The 23,328-nt window shown below is 39.5% G+C and overlaps 1 pseudogene; it reads right to left on the bottom strand.

Moving 5' to 3' along the window:
- Positions 1-10,002, bottom strand: part of LOC100954927 — a 48,216-nt pseudogene extending 38,214 nt beyond the window's left edge.
- Between the last annotated feature and the right edge of the window lie 13,326 nt (positions 10,003-23,328).

The following is a 23,328-nucleotide window of genomic DNA, read 5'->3' as shown; positions in this document are numbered from 1 at the left end:
TTTCACACAGTCTTGAAAACATGGAATAGCACATCGCATTGTTCGTTGTAATAGATAAAGCTGTTAACAACAAATTTAAGCTGCGGAGGACTAGAGTCGATCCTTTTTGTTTTTGTAACGGTGAGAGAAATCTTAAGGACCTTTGGCAATTTCTGAGCAGTAATTATCTCATTCTACCTGCACTCAGTAATAACACCTTCCCCATTCAGTGTATCTGATCTCTATTTAAATATTCCAGAGCTGAATTTCCTTGATATACTTGAAATAGAAGAAAGATCTGGAAGGAAAGATTCTGCCCCTCCTCCATTTCCATCACTCTTTCAGAGACTAAAAAATCTGATTTTGCTTTAATTTGTACTCGGCAGTGGCAGCTCTGACAGAGGAAAGGGCATCCCCGCTGACAGTAATCATTATAACTCCGGGAGACCAGCAGAGATAAATATACTATAAGCCATCTTCTGAGTGGGTCAAACTTGTCTTTATACTTCTGAGGTCCAGGTACTTTGCCGAGAGATTTCCTCCATCGGACTAATTTCTAACTGATGCCCAAAGTTGTGGTTGTTTTTGATCGTTTCATAGAAAAACGTTAATGTCACACGCCCGAATATGCTGGTGGTGTTGACTGAAGGACTAATTTTTCTGTGAAAATGTATGCTAATATTCAGCAAAGCACAATCTCCATAAAATGAAAATAAATAAAAACCCAAATCCGGAAACATGGAATACCATCTGTAAATTTAACTGGCATTTCTTTCTAATCGCTTGTGATGAAATTGGATATTTACAGAATTAATTGAAATTCAGATACCTATTTGCTACGTCTAGCCAATTCAGAAGCATGAATTATCTAGGTTTTTGGTTGGTTTTCTGCAATTAGGAAGGAATTCCTAACTCCTACAAAAGGCAAAATAAATAGCACCAAGCAAGCACCTGGTGGGGGAAGTAAATCATGTTGCTTTTCACGGCTGCTTTGAATATTGTTGGGGGGTTTTCCCCCGTTGGTCTCTGCTCTGTGTTTGGCCTACTGTAACCTTTATAAAATTTACTCAGGTCGCAATTTCTTTATCATGCCCCAAGACTGTAGAGAAACTGGTAGGGAACCCCTCAACCTTGTTTAACTCGAGTGGGCATTTGTGCTGAACATGTTTCTGGAAATAATGAAGATCTTCCCTTGAAAGCATGTTTTCTGGTATTTTCTACTGTATTCCCTTTCTTGCATTTAGAGTTAAAATGTAAGCAACTGAATCTACAAACATAGTTGAATGTGGTTTTTATGTTTCTGTAAAGGTGCTTCGTGTTTCATTTTGCATAGATGGGTCTCTCCTTTTGTATATCCTTCCGGCAGATGAATCTCGTGAGCTAGCTTCTCAATGCATGTTTTGAAAGCATTGGAATAAGAGGAAAAACGGGGGGGAGACGTCAAAAGGAAAAGTTATTCTATCCGCACAGTACGATTATGGATGAGTTTTATTTTCTTCTTTGAATTTTTCTGTACCCTATAAAAACTTACCAGTGACAATTAAGTATTTTTATAATTAGAAGAGAAAAAGAAGCCTGCTTTAGAAAGAATGGACAGCAGATCCGTGAGGACCAGGCTGCCAACCAGCGCTGGTGGAGTTCCCACTGCGGACCTTTCACTAATCAACTCCATGGTCAAGATTTATGCCTGATATAATTAGAGGATGACTTCCCACAGCTTTTGGAATCTGCCCCTTCAACAAGCTACAAAAACCATTTCCACCAGTGGAGCCTCTGAAATGTCAACTGACATAATTTTTGCCAAGATAATCCTTAATGTGATATAGCATCTTTCAATGCAGGCGGTGTCTCTGGTGTGACAGCCTTTTCAAAATCCAGTAAGACAGTTGTGAGGTCTTTCTCTTTTCTGGTGAAAGTCTTAGGGATTAATTCCACTATGTTTTTCTATATATTGCTTTAGTCCTCCTGGGCTATTTATTTAGGTTAATCCTATGAAAAAATTATTGTTTTTCCTCATTTGAGAAATACCTTATTGCTCTATGTGTTTTATTTTTGCTTTTATTACAAAATGATTTGATCAATATGTCTTATTGTGACATAAAAGCAAAGACTTGTGTAGGATGTATCTGCCCCAGCTCATCACAATGTGTTCGTGTATTTTGACAAGAGGGCTGTAAATAAAAATATTTTCCAGAGGGTCACAAAAATGTCTTCATTCACACTCTGCTCTAAGAACAGGGTGCGTCCCACATCCCATTTCTGCTTTTGTCCTGGCTGTCAAAGCTCCAAGCCCTTCCTCCTCAGCTCCCTGGCAGGGACCTGCTCTTCCTCTGCAGGTGAGGACCCCAATGCCATCTCCCCTGGTGGCCTCAGGAGGCCGCGCTCTCCCTCTGTGTCGGAGGAGGCAGTAACTTTTCTTTTTGTGATCAGATTATAAATAAAGTGATTTGGGAATAACAACACTTTTGTATTTGATTCAAAATGCCCAGTTTTGTAAACACAATGATATATACGGGGGAGTCCTCAAATCACTTAGCTCCAATAGACAAGAAATAAATCCCAACCCACAAAAAGACCTGTAGGCTCCTCAAGGAAGAGTATTGATTGGGAAGCGGTGGCAAACTTGCCCAGGCTTCTATTCAGGTTCATTCCTGTAAATTACATCTACGGCCCTTTCCCCCAGCCCCTCCCCATCCACCTGCCTTCATCTCCAATGTCCAGATAGTTCTTAACCTCCAGCCTTTACTGATGGGGATTCTTCCCTGGAATACCTTTCTCCCCCAGGTTTTCAAGGTCCAGACGACGTGGCATTTCCCACACGATGCTTTCTAGAGCCCTCCTCCCTGTGAGCTGCGTCGTTATTAATGTTTTGGTCACACTCAGCCTAGAATTAAAGCAGTTGTTTACATAGCGGTCCTCACTAATCCCTTATTAGGCCTTTTCAAGATAAGAATAAGGCCTGTGTCTTCTTCCACTCTCTTTTTTTCAGTTTATGGTTCAGAGTTTTGCTCATATCAGGTACTAGGGAAGGTGTTACTGTTGTTGTTTAATTTGAATTCCCAACATTTATTTGTTTTTACGGGGAGATGTTGATTAGAGAAAAAAAGAAAGGAGGGCAATAAAAACTAATTTGCAGGAGTTGGTAATAATCACATCTCACAGCTTGCCTGGCTATTTGCAGTTTCACAAAAAGACTTGGGTATAGAATAACGGGCAAGACGTAATGGCAAAACCTGGTCTGGAACATCTTTTTAGATGAAAATCTAAAGGGAACCAAGAAATGCTGTGAGTGGAGCCATTTCCCCTGGTCCTGTCTGCACCCTCTGCGTGCCAGAAAGGCTGCCAGGGGCTTTCCATCCATTGCCATCTTCACCAGCTCAAACTTCTACCTGGTTTTTTGGGGGATTTTTGCATAGGAGATCTGTTTATTACATATCTGTTTTTATTACAGTAATAAAAGGGCTACTTTCAAGGCTTTTCCTGTTTTCTGTCACACTGAAGTAAGTAGCTATCAACTTTACGCCCATTGGGCTTTTCACGTATTTTCTGGAATTCATCCGTTTTTCCTTATTTTCTTCTTCTTTCTCTATCCCCACTTTCCATTCTCTTCCCACATGAAGTTTAAATATCAGAGTGAAAAAAAAGAGAATATAAAACATGATGAAATAACGGGGAAACTGAAAAGTAAACATATAATTTCAAATTTTGTATTGCTTGTAATTTTTTTTTTCCTTACAGAAAGACCAGGTGTTAAAATTAATGTTTCAAGTTAAACAGGAAATGATAAAAAAAAAAAAATACTTGCCATTAGCTTTTCTCCTTTGTAGACTGGTTCAAAAGATTCTTAATATTACATTATAAAACTGGTGTCTAGCTACAAATGGGATGTAAGAATTATTGCCCCAAGCAAACATCTCAAATTTATATTAGAGTCTGTGGAGTGAAAAACCTCACTCTTTTTCAGAAGAAACTTATGAAATGTTAAACATTTTATATATACTCTTGCAGTTTTCCTATACACCTATACATAGTTTTTATGGCTATATAGTTTATGATCTTTTCCATAATGATTAACACCTAGGTAATTTTTCAGGTTTTTTGGCAATAAATTTTATTCTACAAATCCAAGAACACCACCTTGGACTTACTGCAATCCAGATTTGATTCCGTACCACTGCAATAAAGTGCTAATCACAAAAGTTGCATGGAACGTTTAGTTTTCTGCTGCATATAAAAGTCATGTTTATATTATATGATAGCCTACTATCTGGTATGCAATAACATTATCACTAAAAGTATAACATACAGAACTTAATTAAAAATACTTTATTGCTGAAAGATTGCTAACAGTTATTTGAGACGTCAGCAAGTCATAATCTTGGTGGTGGAGAGACTTATTTGATGTTATGCAGTGTTTCTCAACCTGTGGTTTGCGACTCACAGGAAGTGTATGAAAGGGCTGTAGCATTAGGAAGATTGAGAACCACTGTGTTAATGGCTGCTGCCTGATCGGGATGGTAGTTGCTGAAGTTTGGGATGGTCCTATGGCCATTCCTTTAAATAAGACAACGATGAAGTTCGCCACATCAGTTGACTCTTCCTTTCATAGAAGCCTTCTCAGTAGCATGCAGTGCTGATTGATAACATTGTACCGCAGTAGAACTTCTTTCAAAATTAGAGTCAGTCCTCACCAACCTTGCCACTGTTTTATCAACTCTAGGTGTGTGGAATATTCTACATCTTTTGTTTTCTTTGCGACAATGTTCACAGCTTCATCACCGGGAGTAGATTCCATCACAGGAAACTACTTTTTTCGCTCATCCGTGAGAAGCTACTCCTCATCCATTCCAATTTGGGCCTATCATTGCAGGAATTCAGTTATATCTTCAGATTCCACTTTTTCTTCCACATCTGCAGTTATTTATTTATTTATTTATTTGCAGTTTTTTTTTAGCTGGGGTCAGGTTTGAACCCGCCACCTCTGGTAAATAGGGCTGGCACCCTACTCCTTTGAGCCACAGGCACCACCCTATCTGTAGTTATTTCTTCCACTAAAGTCTTGAACCCCTCAAAGTCACCCATAAGTGTTGGAATCATCTTCTAGGAAACTCTTCTCAATGTTGATATTTCAACCACCTCCTATGAATATTCTTAGAGGCATCTTGAATGGCAAATCCTTTCCAGAAGGTTTTCAATGTACTTTGCTCCAATTCTTCAGAGGAATTGCTATCTGTGGCAGCTATAGCCTTATGAAATGTATTTCTTTTTTATTAAGACCTAAAAGTTGAAATTACCCCTTGATCCATGGGCTGCAGAATGTATGTTGTCTTACCAGTTCTAAAAACAACATTCATCTCTATCAGAGATTTCTGGTGACCAGGTGCATTGCCAAGAAGACTATCTTTTCTTTTTTAATGAACAGAGGAGCTCAACAGTGGGTTTAAAATAGTCAGTAAATCATGATGCAAACAAATGTGCTGTCATCCAGATTGTTCTATATAGAGAACACAGATTATTTAGCATAATCCCTAAGGCCACAAGGATTTTTGGAATGATAAGTGAGTGTTGGCTTCATCTACAGTTACCTGCTACCTTGGCCCCTAATAAGAGAGTCACCCTGTCCTTTAAAGCTTTGAAGTGAAGCACTGATTTTTCCTCTCTAGCAATGAAATTCCTGGATGCTAGTCCTTTTCTTCCAGTAGAAAGCTCTTCAACATAGAAAATCTGTGGTTTAGTGAAGCCACCTTCATCAGGGACCTTAGCTTGATCTTCTGGATGACTTACCCAAGCTTCTTCAGCACTTGCCTCTTCACCTTGAGCTTTTATGTTCTAGAGATGGCTTCTCCTGTTTAAACTTCATGAACCAACTTCTGCAAGCTTCTGACTCTTCTCCTGCAGCTTCCTCACCCCTCCCAGATTTCAAAATCAAAGAGAGGTAGAACCTTGCTCAGGACTAGACTTTGGTTTAAGGAAATGTCATGTCTGAACAACAAGCATGTGATGTGATCTTGTATCCAGACCACTCAACTGTTTTCCGTACCAGCAGTAAGGTGTTTCACTTTCTGATCATCGTGTGTTCACTAGAGCAGTATTTCCAATTTCCTTTACCAACAGTTCCTTTGCATTCACCACTTGGCTGTGTGTTTGGCACAAAAATCCTAGCTTGTGGCCCGTCTTGGTTTTCAACACGACTTCCTCACAAAGCTTAATCATGTCTAGCTTTGGATGTAAAGTGAGGGATGTGCACCTCTTTCTTCCACTTGAACACTTAGATACCATTCCAGAGTTCCGAACTGGCCTACTTTCAATATTGTTGTGTTTCAGGAAATAGAGAGGCCAGAGGAGAAGGAGAGAGAGGAATGGCAGGCTGATTGGAGCAGTCAGAACAGAGTGCAACAGATTTATCAGTGAAGTTCACCATCTCACTTGGGTGTGGTTTGTGGCACCCCAAAACAATTACAATAGTAACCACTTACAACAGTCAACCACTTACCGCAGAGCACCATAACAGATATAGTAATGATGACACAGTTTGAAATATTGGGAGAATTACCACAGTGTGACACAGAGACATGAAGTGGGCACGTGCTTTTGGGAAAGGGTGCCAATAGACTTGCTTGATGCAGGGTTGCCACAAACTTTTCAATCTGTAAAAAAATGCAATCAACTGGAGCACAACATAATGAAGTATGCCTGTATATTTTTTCTCATGTGTGAATAAATCTCTAGAATAGAGTTCCAAGAGTAGACTTGCTGGACTGGGCACGGTGGCTCATTCCCGTAATCCTAGCACTCTGGCAGGCGAAGGCAGGTGGATTGCCTGAGCGCAGGAGTTCGAGACCAGCCTGAGCTAGAGCGAGACCCTGTATCTAAAAAATAGCAGGGTGTTGGGGCAGGCACCTGCAGTCCCAGCTATTTAAGAAGCTGAGGCAAGAGGATCACTTGTGCCCAAGACTTTGAGGTTACTGTGAGCTGTGATGCCACAGCCCTCTACTGAGGGTGACAAAGTGAGATTCTGTCTCAAAAAAACCAAAAAAACTCAACTAGAATTGCTAGTGCAAGGTTTAAGCATACTTAACATGTAGGGTTCCTACCAAATTGTCCCTGGAAAGGGTGAAGCAAATTACTGATACCAGTAACACGAGAGAACATTGTTAATTAATAACATTAATTAACATGGGAATTCTCATGTTAATTAATGTTATTAATTAACATTATTAATTAATAAATTAATTTGTTATTAATTTTATCAATGCCTTGATGTTATTAATTTTTTAACGTCTTCAACAAATTGGATAACAGGTAGCTCATACTTAGCATCCTTTTTTATGTCCACATTTTTTGAGTGTGAATTATTTATCTTTTTTTCATTTTTCCATTTATCTTCTTATTTATTCTTGCTCTCATGATACATTTTGAAAATTACTGGAAATCTATAATACATTTTATGTACAGTAGAACAAGTTCCTTCTTATTTTTCTTCACTGGGATTTTTTTTTTTTTAGTTCCATCTTGCACATTTATTCTTCCAGATGTATTTTACAATCAATCTGACAAACTCCATAGAAAATTCCCTTTGGGGTTTTGTTGTAGTCTGCATTGAATTTATAAATTAATTTTAGGACAGTTTATGTGTTCGCAAGATTGAGTTTTTCAACCAGGAATATGATTAACCTCTCTGCTTATAGGGTTCTGTTTCTAGCTTTCTATGAAAAGCATGTGTACAATTTTTGTTTGTATTAATGCTGTATGTTGTACTTTTTGCCACCATTGTGAATTTCTCATGTGTTCTAATGATAACTAAAGAATATTACAGCTATTGATTTTTAACTTGTTCCAGACAATTCGTGATATACTTTCACTAATTCTTGCATATGTTCAGGGGATTTTCTTAGATTAAGAAATTCTTTAGTTACAGAATAATACACATTGTAGTAAAATTTCCAAAGTCTAAATTGATAAGATAAAAGGAGAAAATGTGCCTTCATCACGTTTAACGGTTGTGAAACATGAGTAGTTTTTAACTTACAGTGTCTTAGACTTATTTTTATACTAGCACATATGAGTGTATTCTTTTTGAAAAACTGTATATTTGTAGGATGGATAATAGTGATTTATTTTTGTCTAAGAAACGTATATGTGCATAGCTAAATAAATCAATAGCAAATAACACTGAAAAGCTTAGAATGAGAGAAATCGGTATCCTTCTAACAGCCCTTCCTGCCTCTTTCTACCTTCCCCAGAGACCACAACTTTAAGTAACTTTTTATTTTTTTTAATTTATCTTTACATTTCTAAATGTTCTAATTATACTGCTCTTTCTTGCCATTAAACTCTACTGATTTTCTTGGTGAGAATTTGCTTTTCTTAATCCCTTTCTTATGCTCCTTTAGTTCCTCCCAAATAATACAGATCAGAATTTGTTTTTGTTTTTATTGAGACAGAGCCTCAAGCTTTCCCCCCCTGCAACCTCCAACTCCTGGGCTCAAGCGAGTCTCCTGCCTCCACCTCCCAAGTAGCTGGGACCATAGGCGCCCACCACAAGGCCTGGCTATTATTTTTGGTTGCAGCCGTCTTTGTTGTTTGCCGGGCCCGGGCTGGATTCGAACCCGCCACCTTGGGTGTACATGGCTGGCGCCTTAGCCACTTGAGCCACAGGCGCCAAGCCAATAATTTGGTTTTTTTAACCCATAACTGCTATTTACATAATAACTGTTTAAAATTGTTTACTGATTGACCAAACAGTATGCCAGGATTTGTTTTTTTGTTCTTGACTTTTCTAGGTAAATGATCACTACAATTCTTCTCTTCCTACAATTATGCCACTCTTATCTTTTTCTTGTGTTATTTTATTGGCTAGAACTTCTGGAATAATGTTGGATGGTAGCAATAACACTAGTTATTCTTATCTTGTCCCCAGCTTTCACAGAAATGCCTAGGATGCTGATTAATTGTTAGAAAACAACATCACACAAACCCAGGTAATTTTTGATCCTTGAAAACAAAATAGTTCGTTTACAGTAATGTGATATCCTTTTCCTTTGGGAAGTAACATTTGCTTGGACATATTTTCTATTTATTGATATCAATTTTTTTGGCTTAATAAAAGCAGGATGCCATGAGAAACTATCATTAAATGCTGATTTTTATGAAACTCAAGTGTATAAAATCTATGAAAAACAAAATTAAAAGAAACAAAAGAAATCCTTAAACATGATTCGTCAGTAAGAGATTGACACGAAGCTCCCCCCCAAGGGCATGGTCATAAGAACAACATAAATGAAAGATGGGAGGTGGGGGGCAGGTCGAATCTAGGCAGGAACAGGGTTGTAAAAGAAAGTGGAGGTCAGACTTTCTGAGAAAAAGGGATCATGGGGTAGAGGTCTTCACGTACTTAGCCAATGAATAAAAATAATATTGTGCAAAGCAATTTTGAGATTTGTGATTATTAGGAAGGATTAACAGTGGATATAACTTGGTATTTAACCACAGTTGTTCAATGAGTACACCAGTGGCATAACGTGCTGTAACTATAAATTGAAAACTATTGTTTCCTGTCTTTTGCTTTTGTGTCTTTTTTGGAAAAGAGAAAAAAGGGGACAATGGCTGGGATAAATTGTCATTTTTCCTAAGTGCTACACGTCCCCAGAGATCCTTGTACGGTGTGTGGTAGGTAAAGCAAGACGATCGAAGCTGCTCCTAGGTAATGGAGAAGGAGCGACCTGGAGGCTGGGGCTGGGGGGCTGCCGACCACGGGCAGCTTGTCACAGCAGTACGGGCGTGTGGAGCCTGCGCCTACCTGGGGCTCATCAACCCTCTCAGGTTCAACAGTCATCTGTTTCCCGCCTCTTTCTCATTCCCCAACACCACCCTGAAAGCCTTGATTAGTAGCATAAAACCCCCATCCCTGGCACACACCCAAGTCTGTTTTTCCTCTTTAAAGGTCTGATGGACGGTCTCATCAGAATCCTTCTCGATGCACTGGCACTGCAGCCAGGGCGTGGGGTGGCACTGAGACCCCATAGCAGTCTGCCGACCTGACTCCCTTCTGTTCTTGTGTTCTGCTATAGAGCCTTAGATAAAATCTCCTCTTGCCTGGAGTACCTGGAATGGATTGTGCTTTCCTCTCCAACCCCCAACAGATGCCGGATCATTCTCTCTCTCTTTCTTTTTAATGTCCTGAGAAGTAGGTAATCTGTACTCTGTGAATGAACTACTTCGCTTATTAAAACAAAGAAACCCAAGATGTTAGTGAAAGGAGAGTCTGCAAGGGAAGAGAGACAGCTGAACAGAGCAACTGCCCAGTCTCTTCCTGCTGCTTCCCTTTTCTTTTCAGGTCTGGAGCTAGATTTTTCTTCCAGCACCAGGCCTTCCCCGAGCACTAGTGTATCATCACCCTCTGAAGCCAAGAGCAGCATATGAGAAAGCACCAGCCCTTGCCCATGGCAGACATCAATAATTGATCACAGCAGTCCTGCCTGCTGATTGCCGATTTGGCCCACGTTCTTCTTAGCGAGCTGTAATCTGGCCAGCCCCGGTGAATCTAGTGAAAGTGGCATGTGAAAAATCCCCACAGCTTGGACCAAATCAACCCTCAAACACATAAAAACCATAATGTTTATACAAAAAAAGTTGCATTTAGAAAGCAACATAGGGATCATACATCTTTTTCTCTTAGGTTTTATGGACACTCTCTCTTTCCAACAGGGAGACTAAATGCTTTCATTAGGACTAAAGCACAGTTCCAGGCTGTGTTCATGGGTTTCCTTTTGAACTGTAACAGCAAGTTCTGAAGTGGGGAGGACCCATTCTGAGCGTGTTTCCTCCACTTTGCTATCGAGGTCATCTTGCCGAGTGAGTACCTGTTACTCACGCTATGAAACGTGACGGTTTCCCCCACAACGTCATCGAAACAGATGTCCCAAGAGATAGTTTTACTCTTCAGTGATGTCATCTCGTTAGGGATAAATCCTTCTTTGTTCTTTTTTTATGAGTCACTTCCACTCATTCTATGAGAGTTTCACATGTGTAGAAGTTGTTGCTAGTTGATGTCTAGCTTCTGATTAATTTTGATTGAGACTCATACATGATGTATGTCATTAAGGTCTCACTGTTTTAAAGTTCCTATATTTGATACAGTATTGTAGCCATTCATTGGTCAAATGATACAATTTCCATCTATATTTTAGGATATGTTTTGAACAAGGTGGAAATTGTAATACCTTCGTGGAATCCATTTACAATGAACTGACAGTGATTTTCCATTAATGTCGAGGTGTCGTGAATCACTGTAGTTCAAGGATAATGCATTGCATGGCACTTTTGGTCATTTGCATTAATAAAATGCCATGCAAAAGAAATAAACTTTCTTTGAGTTTTATTACACACTTGTAAATATGCTGGAGAATGCCAAGAATTTAGCTTTAAGGTTCAATATATCAACTGTTACTTTTTAACTGTTTATTTTACAATGAGTGCTGAAAGCATGGAGTGTATTGCTTTTATGGTAATTGAAGTTTGTCATCTTTCACTCGGTTGCCTGTTTGTAATGTTACTCCCAAGAAAAGTCACCTGAAAATGTGAAATGCATTTGGGCAGGGAGAAGTAGAGCATACTGTAGGTATTAAAAACATCCTTCCCCCTCTCCTCCTCGATCCCTGCCATGTGTTGGGAGCCATTCTGGAAGCTGAAGGCACACACATACATACGAAACACACTTTGGCCTCCCAGAATTCACAGTCCAACTCTGGACACCAAGGCATTAGCAATCAATACTGATCTTACAGTTCTTTACCACAGCCTCACTTCCTCAGCTCTTTCAGGCTTCTGCTCATAGGCCATCTACTCATGGGGCCTTCTTAGACCAAACTATTTTAATCCTGAAATTTCCCTCCCAATCTCAGCATTCATTATTTTTCTGTACTGGTTTACAGCACTTACTACTATGCTATGTTATGCATATTGACAGAAAACATAGTATACCTTTAAAAAAAATCTGTCCTTCAAGTTCACTATCAATTTCCTCCCACCGGAAGGTAAATTCCACAAAAGTTTACATTCTCATCTGTTCTGTTTAGTGGTGAATCCCTAGATCCTAAACATGCCTGGTGCAGAATAGGGGGTCAACACAGACATGAATAGGAATGAATCACCTTAGGAGGGCTGGCAAAGGATGCAAAGAGAAAGTCACATTTGAACTAGACCTTGAAGAAGGGATCACAGTCTCCAGGGGAGAGACAGGCTTCCAGGAGAGATCACCATGAGCAAGGCTCTTGCCCAGGGTAGAGAGAGTAGCCTGGGGGCGTCCAGAGAGTGAGGATTGCAGTACTGAGAGAGAGAAGGTGGGAGGAGGAAATGAAAGAAATTGGGGCCAGATGGTGAAAGGCCAGATAAAAATAAAAATTAGCATATAAATGCACTTGCTTTGCTCAGTCCAAAGCAAAATTTCCTTTGTTTTCCTTTCCGTTCTCCTGATTCTTATGACTTCAGCTCATAAATCTTCAGAGCTACCAATGATGTCAGCTTGGTGAGGTTAGCAGCAGAGGGTGACTGAGGAAAGGGGTGCCCCAAGAATAGTCCCATGATTAGCAAGGGACATCTCAGAGTCTGTACCGGACAACGCTACGGAAGGACCTTAGGAAGGACTAGGAGTTTGAGGAGTCACTGTTTTCAATCAGGAGGAGGTGTAGTCTTAGAATAAGGGCAGAGTCAGTGCTCAAGTTTCTGAATGAGGAGGAAGGGGGGGAAGCAGTGACATGGAGGTCATGAACTTCGGTGGCAAAGCAACAGCCCAGGGAGCTGGGAAGGCAATGACCAGCAAACAGCTATGAGGAGCCAGAGATCAAGACCCTCCTGCCTGCCCCCAACCCAGCCCTGGTGTTGAGAACAGAGTGACTGCTGTGAGGAAGGTGTTGAGGATCAGGTTTTGAGCTTTAGGAAAACTGAATTACCTTTAATGTAAAAAAAGACAGAAGAAAACATGATTCTGTAGCTCAGTGTCTAACACAGAGAATGGGATTAACCCCCCCCTCAAGAGGATGAAACCCTCAGAGTGGCTGAGAGTGCCGGGCCAGTATAGACCCTGAGGAGGGGCAGGGATGATGCTGGTGATGATCCAGGGCTTGGGGGTGGGAGCATTGTCACTCGAGAGGCACGGGGAGGCCACTGGTTAACAGGGAGTCTTGTGAACTGTCACCCTGGAGGCACCACCAAAAAGTAGTAGGCCAACCCCATCCAGGCTAAGCTACTCGCCAATAATTGAAACACTCCTGGCATATCCCAAGTGTCATCTTATATTACCCTGAAAATAGCTGTTCCATTTAGGGTTGCATTTAACAGGGCTTAGGCAGGGAAGAGAAAGTATGGCGCAATCTGGTCTCAGCCTGCATCTTTGGTTAAGGCATTTACTCCTCTGTGGGGGGGGGGGGCAACAGGATAATGTGTAATTTACGGTAAATTATCCCAGATATCTATAGATACATTTTACGCCTAAGATTGTCTTTTTGTTATTTTACATGCCTGACTTACACTTCTGAAAGAAGGCAAGGCGACACTTACTTTTTCATACACGCACATTAAAGCACACATGTTCATTTATATTAAAGCAACATTGATAGCATTTTGTGTCTTGTCACTATTAAAAATAAAACAGCAGAATTTACAAAGAATAACAACATTTGTTACTGCAAAGTACCACAGTCTCTCCTTGTTACGCTGTTATAGCATCTCCATATTTTAAGGAATTTGCAATCGTCTAAAATGTATTGAGTTTGATAGACTCCCACTATAAAACAGCTGAATGCTTCATAACAACCAACAAAGGGGTTGCATTTTTTCTGCTTGGCAGATTAACTGCTAGTTTTGTTTCCTGCCAGATCACTCGCTGCAACATAAGTAATAAATCAGGATTATTTTCTTCCTTTTTAGGTTTTTTGTTTTTTTGGTTAAGGCTACCGAACTCTCCCTTTTGGTGAGTAGAAGAAAGACTGGACACCAAATCTGTATATGTTCTCTGTTCTCATCCACAGTCTTATTCAAATGTAGGCACTTAAAAGATGAAATAGACATAAGGAACTCGCCAGCATGGAGAAAGATGCCATAAAAAAAGAGAAACATTTGGGCAGCGTCCATAGCTCAGTGGTCAGGGCGCCGGCCACATACACTGAGGCTGGTGGGTTTGAACCCAGCCTGGGCCTGCTAAACAACAATGACAGCTACAACCAGGAAATAGCCAGGCATTGTGGCAAACACCTGTAGTCCCAGCTACTTGGGAGGCTGAGGCAGGAGAATGGCTTAAGCCCAAAGAGTTTGAGGTTGCTGTGAGCTGTGACTCCACGGTACTCTACCCAGGGCAACTTAGTGAGACTCTGTCTCAGAAAAGAAAAAAAAAAGCAAAAAGAAATCCTTGAAAAATTAGAGTTTATGGAAGGGGGACAGGCATTCCCATCAATGTTACTTTGGTTGTTACTTTGACCTGTTCTTGAATGTTCTTGGCATGGCCGTTAATAAGGATACTTGACATATAATACACTGCACATGTTTCAAGCATACTACTGCATATGTAAATTCTGGCACGTGTGTATACCCGTGCAACCCTCTCCACAGGCCAGATAATGAACATATCAGTTACCCCCCAAAGTGTATTGTGTGTCTCAGCAGTTCACTGCTTTTTGTGTGAGTGTGATTCAGTTATATGCAGTATATGCCACCATTTGCTTATCCACTCACCTATGGATGGGCATTTGGATTATTTTCATTTTTTTGACTATTACAGATCAAGCGGCTGTGAATCCTTACGTACACATTTCTGTAAGATCACATGCCCCCCTTTCTCTGTGAGCGGACAGAGACTAAACACTGGATAACTTAAGAAACTGCTGGATTGTTTTCTATAGTGGCTGTGCCATTTTATACTCCTACTTGCAGTACGAGAGAATTCCAGTGGCTTCAGAGACTAGCGTAACACTCAGAATGGCCAGATTTTTTAATTTTAGAAACTCAAATAGGTGTGGAGTAGAAATGGCATTATGGTTTTCATTTGTATTTCCCTAACGATGAATGGTAAATCCCGTCGGATATCTCTTCCTGTGCCCATTTGAATTTGTATGTATTCTTTAGTGAAGTTTCTGTTCAAATATTTTGGCTGTTTTTTGACTTGGGTTTGTTTTCTTATTATTCAATGTTGAGAATTCTTTATGTATTCTGAATTAAAGCCCTTTATAAAACAGGTGATTCGAAATTATTTTTCCCAGGCCATGGCTTATTTGTTTTTCATTCAGATAGTTGTGAGTTTCCAAGAACAGAGTTTTTAAATCTTGATGAAGTTCAATGTATCTTTGTTTTTTTATTAAGCATCATTTTGGTGTCATATCTAAGAGATCTTTACCTAATCCAATATAGACACTTTCTTATCTTTCCTCCTGGAAGTTTTATTTTAACCTAATTATTGTATATCATGTAGGGTGTCAATGAATTAAAATAATCTTTCTATTGTGTTCCCTTAACGTCTTTGTCTAGCTTGATGTCAGTACCATACTGGCTCGATTACTGTAGATTTATAATCAATCCTGAAACCAGGTAAATATGACTCCAACATTGTTCTCCTCTTTAAAGTTGCTTTGGACTTTCCACATCCTTTCCATTTTCATTGAAATTGCAAAGAATTTATAGATTAATTGGGAAGAATTTTTGACAACAGTGAATCTTCTGATCCATAGCTGTCTCTCCATAGATTTCTGTCTTCATAACTTTCTCAGCTACTCTTGGTAGATTTAAGTGTGCTGCTCTTGCTATCAGAATCATCTCTTAGAATTTCATATTTCCATTTGTTCACTCATGGATAGTACATGAAAATATGAATCAATTTTACATATTGCTTTTATGTTCACAAACTGGCCAGACTCACCCATTAGTAATAGTAGACTTGTTATTATCTGTAAACTTTTTTTTTCCAATTAGGCTTTTATTAGTTTGGTACCTGTATTTTATTTTATTTCTTTTTGCAGTTTTTGGCTGGGGCCAGGTTTGAACCCACCGCTTCCGGTATATGGGGCCAGCACCCTACTCCTTTGAGACACAGGCACCCTATTCTGTAAACTTTTACGCATAGCTGGACGTGGTGCCCTGCAAGTAACGACAGTCTTGCTTCTTCCTTCCCAGTCAGGCTTCCTTTACTTCTTTTGAGTCTTGCACTGATTACAACCTCCATTACCATGTTGAATAGATGTGGTGAGGGCAGACATTGTTGCTTGGTCTCTAATCTTCAGTGGAGATCATCATTCAGTCTGTCACCAATAAGTATGACATCCACTGTGGGTTTTCTTAGATGCCCTTTATCTGGGTAAGAAAGTTTCCTTCTGTTCCTACTTTACTTAGAGTCAGTCTTCTTTTTTTTTCCTTCCCTCCCTCCCTCCCTCCCTCCTTCCCTTCCCTTCCTTCCCTCCTTCTTTCCTTCCTTCCTTCCTTCCTTCCACAGAGTCTCATTCTGTCATCCTGGGTAGAGTGCCATGGAGTCACAGCTCACAGCAACCTCAAATCTTGGGTTCAAGAAATCCTCTTGGCTTAGCCTCCCGAGTAGCTGGGATACAGATGCCCGCCACAATGCCTGACTAGTTTTTCTGTTTTTAGTAGATGAGGTCTCACTCTTTCTCAGGCTGATCTCCAACTCCTGAGCTCAAGCAGTCCACCTGCCTCAGCCTCCCAGAGTGCTAGGATTACAGGCATGAGCCCCAACAGCCAGCCTTTGCTTAGAGTCTTGATCAGTAAAGGATACTGGATTTGTCAAATGCTTTTTCTGAATCTATTGGGATGATCATATGGTTTTTCTTTCCTAGTCTGTTAATATGGTGAGTTACATTGGAATTTGAATATGAAAGCAATCTTGCCTTCTTGAGATAAACACCCCAAGGTCATGTTGCATTATCATTTTGAATTGTTATTGGATTTGATTAAAGTTTTGTTAAGGATTTTTGCACCTGCGTTCATGAAGGATATTGTTCTGTAGTTTTCCTGTAATCATTTATTATGGCTTTGGTAAGGATAAAGCTCGTCTCGGAATGAATTTGGAAATATTCTTGTCTCTTCAATTTTTTGCAAGATTTTGTACAGAATTGGTATTACTTCTTTTCTTAATGTGTGGTACAATTCACCTGTGGGAAAAAATGAGCATTTAGTTTTATTTAGTTATTAATGATTGTAGGAAGGCTTTTACATTAGTCTGCTTCAAGTTGTCATGCAGCCAATTAATGTAGTTTCCATTTAAAAAAAAAATCTTTTTTGTCTCTCTGTTTCATTTTGGACAATTCTTGCTGCTATGTCTTCATAGTTTACTTATATTTTTTCTGTAGTTACTAGTCAGCTGTTAATTGCATCCAGTCTGTTTTTCACCTCAGACACCATATTTTTCATCATTAAAATTGTATTTGGGTCTGTTTATATTCTCCTTGCCTCTAATTAATCTGCTAAGTTTTCCTCTTCCTTTTTTGTTATATTGAATGAAGTTATCCTGTTTTAACTTCTCCGTGTAGTAATTCCATTATCTGTATCTTTTCCATTTTCATCTTCATGATTTTACTCCTCTTTGTGGGTCTTACATTCTTGATTTTTTGCATGCTTAGTAAATATTTAATACCAGCCACTGTGGATTTTCACTTGTTGTGTACTAGCTATTTTTCTATTTTTATAAATATTTTGTTCTGGTGTGGGATTAAGTTACTTGGAAACAGGTTAAAAATTTCAGTTCTTGCTTTTAAGATTTGTTAGCCCTCGTCTGGACACAGACTGTTTATTTTGGGATTCACTTTATTCTATCACTTAGACAAGACTCTTCTGAGTACTGGATCCCACAAATCATAAGGTGTTTCACTCTGGCTGATGAGAACAGGGACTACTCCCAACCCTGTGTGAGCCAGGGGTCATCTCCTTTACGTCTGCCCCTTTCATGAGTTTTGGGTAATTGGATTACATGCATGTGCTAATCAGTGCGCAGCTCAAGAGTGCATGGGGACCCTCTGCACATCTTTCCACCATGGCCCTCCCCTGCGAGCTTTATTTGTCTCCTTCTCTGTGGACTCTCAGCTCTGTTTCCTCCAATGAGGGTGTCATTGTGAACTGCCAGGGTTCTCCCTCTTTAGGTCATGGTCTGGGAATTCTCACTACACAGTAAGCTGGAGCAATTGTAGGGCCCATCTGGGTTGTTTTATCTTTCAGGGATCACTCTCCTTTGTTGTCTGATGTCCAAAATTAGAAAACTCTTGTTTCATGTATTTGGTCTGATTTTCAGTTGTTTTAAGTAGAAAGAAAAATATGGTACCTGGTATTATATCTAGGTCAGAATTGGAGTTTTTTGTTTGTTTGTTTGTTTGTTTGTTTTTGGTCAAAATTAGACATTTCTGTGGGCTTTGGTTGGTCCAGTGGCCTTCTTCTGGTCATTCCTAATCTCTAATTCTTCCAACATACACCCCACGGGATCCAGGGCCCTCACAGTAATTGTTCTGACTTTAGCTCTGTGTATGGTAAGGAGTTGGCTTTTGTTTCCAAATTTACACCTGAGTAAACCCAGGCTGTGCAACTTTATTTTTTAAGAAATATGCTTATTGTTTTAATCATAATCATTGCCTGGATTATTATTAAGTTTACAACTTTCTAATCTCAGGATTAGTCAAGTGGTAGGTTCTCAGGTACTGAGAATCGCAGGTAATTATCGTTATTAGTCTTCACATTCTTACACCTTATCTTTGTGTATTATAGTTTTCTCAGCAGTTTTTAGAGTTGATATAAAGTTGATATGTCATTTGAGACATTGAGCATTTGACCTTGAGCTCACACGGCACTGTCTTTGAGGGAGTTTTTGGCCAGTAAACAAATAACTATGTTGAAACCCCCTCTCTGTTCACCTGGTATGGCTCCCAATAAATGTTTTCTTTACCCCCAAAATAGAGAAAATGTTGAATGGAAGACATGTTGATGACATTCAGGAAATGAAGGGTAATACAACAGTTCTGATGGCCATTCCAGAAAAAGAATTTATTCCAAAATTACTTTGGCGGGTGGACTAGGCTCTAGAGTTGGTACATAGCATCCCAGCGGGAGTACTTTGAAGGTGACCAGCATGAGGTTTCTCTAGGATGAGAACCTAGAACTTAATTGCCAGGCCTCATGTAAAAAGTTAATGGAAAATTTATTTTTGGTTTTGTTCTTCAGTGGAATTCTGTGGTAATGAGTGATACTACTTATGTTTGAATGACGAGTAACCACTTCCTTTACTCTGTGCTCTGTAGAGCCGTATTTTCATTCATTGAATAAATTGAAGATGATCTTATCCCATTCCCTCCTCTGCCTGCTCATTGGGAAATTTTGATCATTGGGGCAGAGATTAGGCTGAACTTTAACACTGATGCCACTTGAAGTGTTTGCCTAAGTAAATAAAATGTACAAACATATTTGCTTGTATAATGAGTATTTTAATTACTTTAGAGGTGTTAAATACTTGAAAAGGGACTTCTTTACATCTATGTGAGACAATTGCAGAATAATCAGAGACTTTATATTTCCTGAGAGTGAGTCTCAAATATTTTGGTCTCAGTATTCCTTTTTCCTCTTAAAAATTACTAAGGATTCTAAAGAACTTTTGGTCCTGTCAGTCATAGCTCTTGGTATTTATCATATTAGAAATTAAAACTCAGAAATGTTTAAAATATGTATTTACTCATGTGAAAATTAGAGATACTTGTTAATTTTTTACTGCTTTGTTATTTGTTCTTAAGTGAAACTAGTTCTTCTTTCTCCTCCCTCCTTCCTCTTCCTTCTCTTCCTCATCTTTTTCTTCTCCATCTTTTTCTCCTGCAGTGAGTGCGTGGCCGAGAAACATAGAATAACAGCAAGTACAGGTTCGTAGCACTCTTTGTTTGATGGACTAATACTAAGGAATCTGCAGTCTCCTTGCCATTGCTTTTATTTGATTAAATTAATATGAATGACAATCTACAGGAAAGATGCATTAGGTCTTAGTATTATTTTATTATTTAAAAAAAAAAGTTGACTTCGTGGACCACTAGAAAACATTTTAAGAATCTTCAGGTCAGCCATTAAAAAAAAGATGGAGATTGTACTTCTTTTGTGCTAACTCGGATGGAGTTGGGAACATTCCACCTAGTAAAGCATCATAAAAATGGAAAAGCAGGTATCCAATGTACTCAATACTTATATGAAACTAGCAGATGAACAAATACATGCCCATACAAGAGAAAACACAATCAAACTCAAGGAGGGGGTGGGGAGAGGAAGACGGGGAAGAGGGGAGGAGGAGGGGACTGGTGTGCTCTAACCTAATGGGCACAATGTAAGGGTGCGTATAGCACACACCGCCTGGGTGACCTAATGGGCACAATGTAAGGGTGCGTATAGCACACACCGCCTGGGTGACCTAATGGGTACAATGTAAGGGTGCGTATAGCACATACCGCCTGGGTGACCTAATGGGTACAATGTAAGGGTGCGTATAGCACATACCGCCTGGGTGACGGGCACAACTACCACTTGGTCTTCACCTAACAAATGCAAATGGTATAACCTAATCATCTGCAGCATCATATTAATCTGAAATTAAAAAAAAAAAAAAAAAAACAGAATATTCAGGGCTTCCCAGACCATTTCAGAACTACACCTGAACTAATAATGCTTTGATGAAGTGATTATAAATATCTATACCATATATTAAAACAACTTTCTTGGCTTTTATTTTAACAAAATTTTTAATTACAGCATAGCAGTCATTGAGAAGAGTGTACAAATCCTAAGCATACATCTTGATCAGTAAGCGAACACATCCATGTCAGCAACACCCGGGTCATTAAATAAAGCGTAGCCATGTCCCCCAAACCCCAGTGTGGTCCCCTTCCCATCACTACCTCCTCTGTCCTCCTGGAAGTAATCGTTTCCTTATGGTTAGTTAATTCTGTTATTGAACTTTATAAAAATGAAATAGAATGGTATGTGTTCTTTTTGTCGGGCTCCTTCACTCAACATTATGCTTCTCAGATTCCTTTGTATCATTACTTCTTCATGTAATCTGTTCATTTTATTTCTGTATATAATTTTGTTTTATATATATTTATGATATGACTATGCCATGATGTCTATGTTCATTTCATTGTCAAAAGTCATTTATATTTCTTGGTTTTGATTGTTATGAGGAAGGCTGCTATGCGCAGTGTTGTACATAAACTTTTGGGGTCGATACGGGCATATGCCTTTCTGCTGGACTCAGACGAGGGATAGTTAGACTGGGTCATAGAATCAGAAGTTTTAGTATCTGTACAGTACTAGTGACTGTTGCTAAGTAGTTTTCCAACTTTTTTCAACCAATTTACACTCTCACCAACAGTATCTAAGAATTCAAGTGTCTTTGCATCCTGGCTAACATTTACTCTTTTTTTCTTTTTTCTCTGGTTTGAACAGCCTGGGATTTGTGCAATGCTGTTTTACTTATCATTTCCCACACGGCTAATAGCATGGAACATTTTTTTCCCCTGCAGGCAGTCTTCCCTTTGCACAGGATTGCAGAACTGTAAAAATGATCATCTAAGATGAAATTGTGCAAAGCTAACTTCATCAATGGAGGAAATTATAATTGTTTGGGGACCTTTAAAACTTTTTGTCCAAAAAAATTTATAAGAAACCTGTCTTACTGAAAGTTATCAATACATAAGGAAAATTTTTAAAAGATAGTAAAACTACAATTTATTTAGTTCACTGCAACTTAAAACATTAGGAATATTGAGAATAACTTTATTTCTTTGTTAAAAAAAAAGAAATAAAAACACTTTGGACAGTGCTTGCTTTCTTCTTGACATGTGATCTGTGATATAGAGCAGGCATCTTTTCCAAGTCTTAGCAAATTGTCATGTTCCTTTCTAAGTTTGGCTCAGCGTCCTATGGTTTATCCCTAACTCTTCCAATGTTGTGAAATAGCTCCAGGAATTCCTTTAATCTGAAGCCTTTTTCTGGAGTCACTGCCTCTGGGAGGGACTTAATCCTTTTCATCACAAGCACTTTCTTCATAGATGTCATGTTCATCATCATCGAGTTCCTCTGGCTGCATATCCAGATAGCAGCAGCAAGGCCGGGCACGGTGACTCACGCCTGTAATCCTAGCATGAGCCAGGAGGGAGGCCAAGGAGCATAGATTGCTTGAGCTCATGACTTCAAGACCAGCCTGAGCTGGGGCTGCCTTTAGGCTTAGGCAGGAAGCCATCCAAACAGCCATCTCCTGGCTTGGCAGTGCATCTCTCAACCTTGATCCCAAATGATCCTTTTTGACTTACTTGTTTGAGACTCTTTCATTATTCTTGGTTCTCAACTGACAGCGCTATCCAGAAATCAAGGCCAATGTCACAGGAAGTTTTTCCAGTCAATGATTGTTCTTTGCAGATATCATAAGTACTACATAAGTCTTGCTAAGAAGAATGTGCTGAAGGCTATGAAAATAATTCAGAGGGAATTCAAAACACTTATAAATGAAACCATTGCAGCCTCATTGGCCTCAAATCTGAGGATGTGTGGGGGGTGTGTGACATATACATACTCGTTTGTGCCTGTATATTTATATTCCATATTTTATTCTCACACACAAACCCTTCCTACTGAGCACCATGTACTGAACTTTATGATTTGCCCCATTCTCTCCTTTGATTCTTGCAATAGCAATTTCAGGGATTATTTAGCTGGAATGGTAATTTATTGAAACATGGAAATTCTTGGATATCTGTATGAAAAGAAAAACTTTCCTTGCTTTAGAGTCCCATCACATGAAATTCTCTGGAGGAGAACAGCTCTGACTTCGTTCAGGATGGTGTATTTCAACCCTGCACAACCCTTATGATAAGTAACTCCCTGGCGTTGTAAATCTTAAATCCCTCCTGATGCATTTAAATAGAAATGTTCTTTTTATCCTGGTTTCGATATAAGCAACTGTTCCTATCACAGATGCAATTCCCCATAGTGTGAGTTTTCTCTCCTTGTAGGGACGTATTCTGTCTGTCACTGGCATCATCATTTATTTCACAGCTTTGTTAAAGAGAGGGATCTGTCCTGTGTGGGTCATCTTAGATAAGGCTAGATAAACACCAGGAAGGTCTCATATCCACATAACTATGAAACGTTCCTGGTTATTCAGTGACATTACCGTTACGACACAGAGGATCCTTACACTCACTGGAATAAGTGTGGGCCCGAGTCCATCCTCTAAACCATGACTACCTCTAACAAACACCTTCTCAGATGCAATCAGCCAGCGACACAAGTGGTCCTGTGGTGCCTGCAGCGGAATCAGTGAGTTTTGAGGGAAGCTGC

This window comes from Otolemur garnettii, unplaced genomic scaffold (genome assembly GCF_000181295.1).
Source record: "Otolemur garnettii isolate 467f Iridium unplaced genomic scaffold, OtoGar3 scaffold00042, whole genome shotgun sequence".
Classification (NCBI taxonomy): Eukaryota; Metazoa; Chordata; class Mammalia; order Primates; family Galagidae; genus Otolemur; species Otolemur garnettii.
This window is presented reverse-complemented; position numbering and strand designations above follow the sequence as displayed.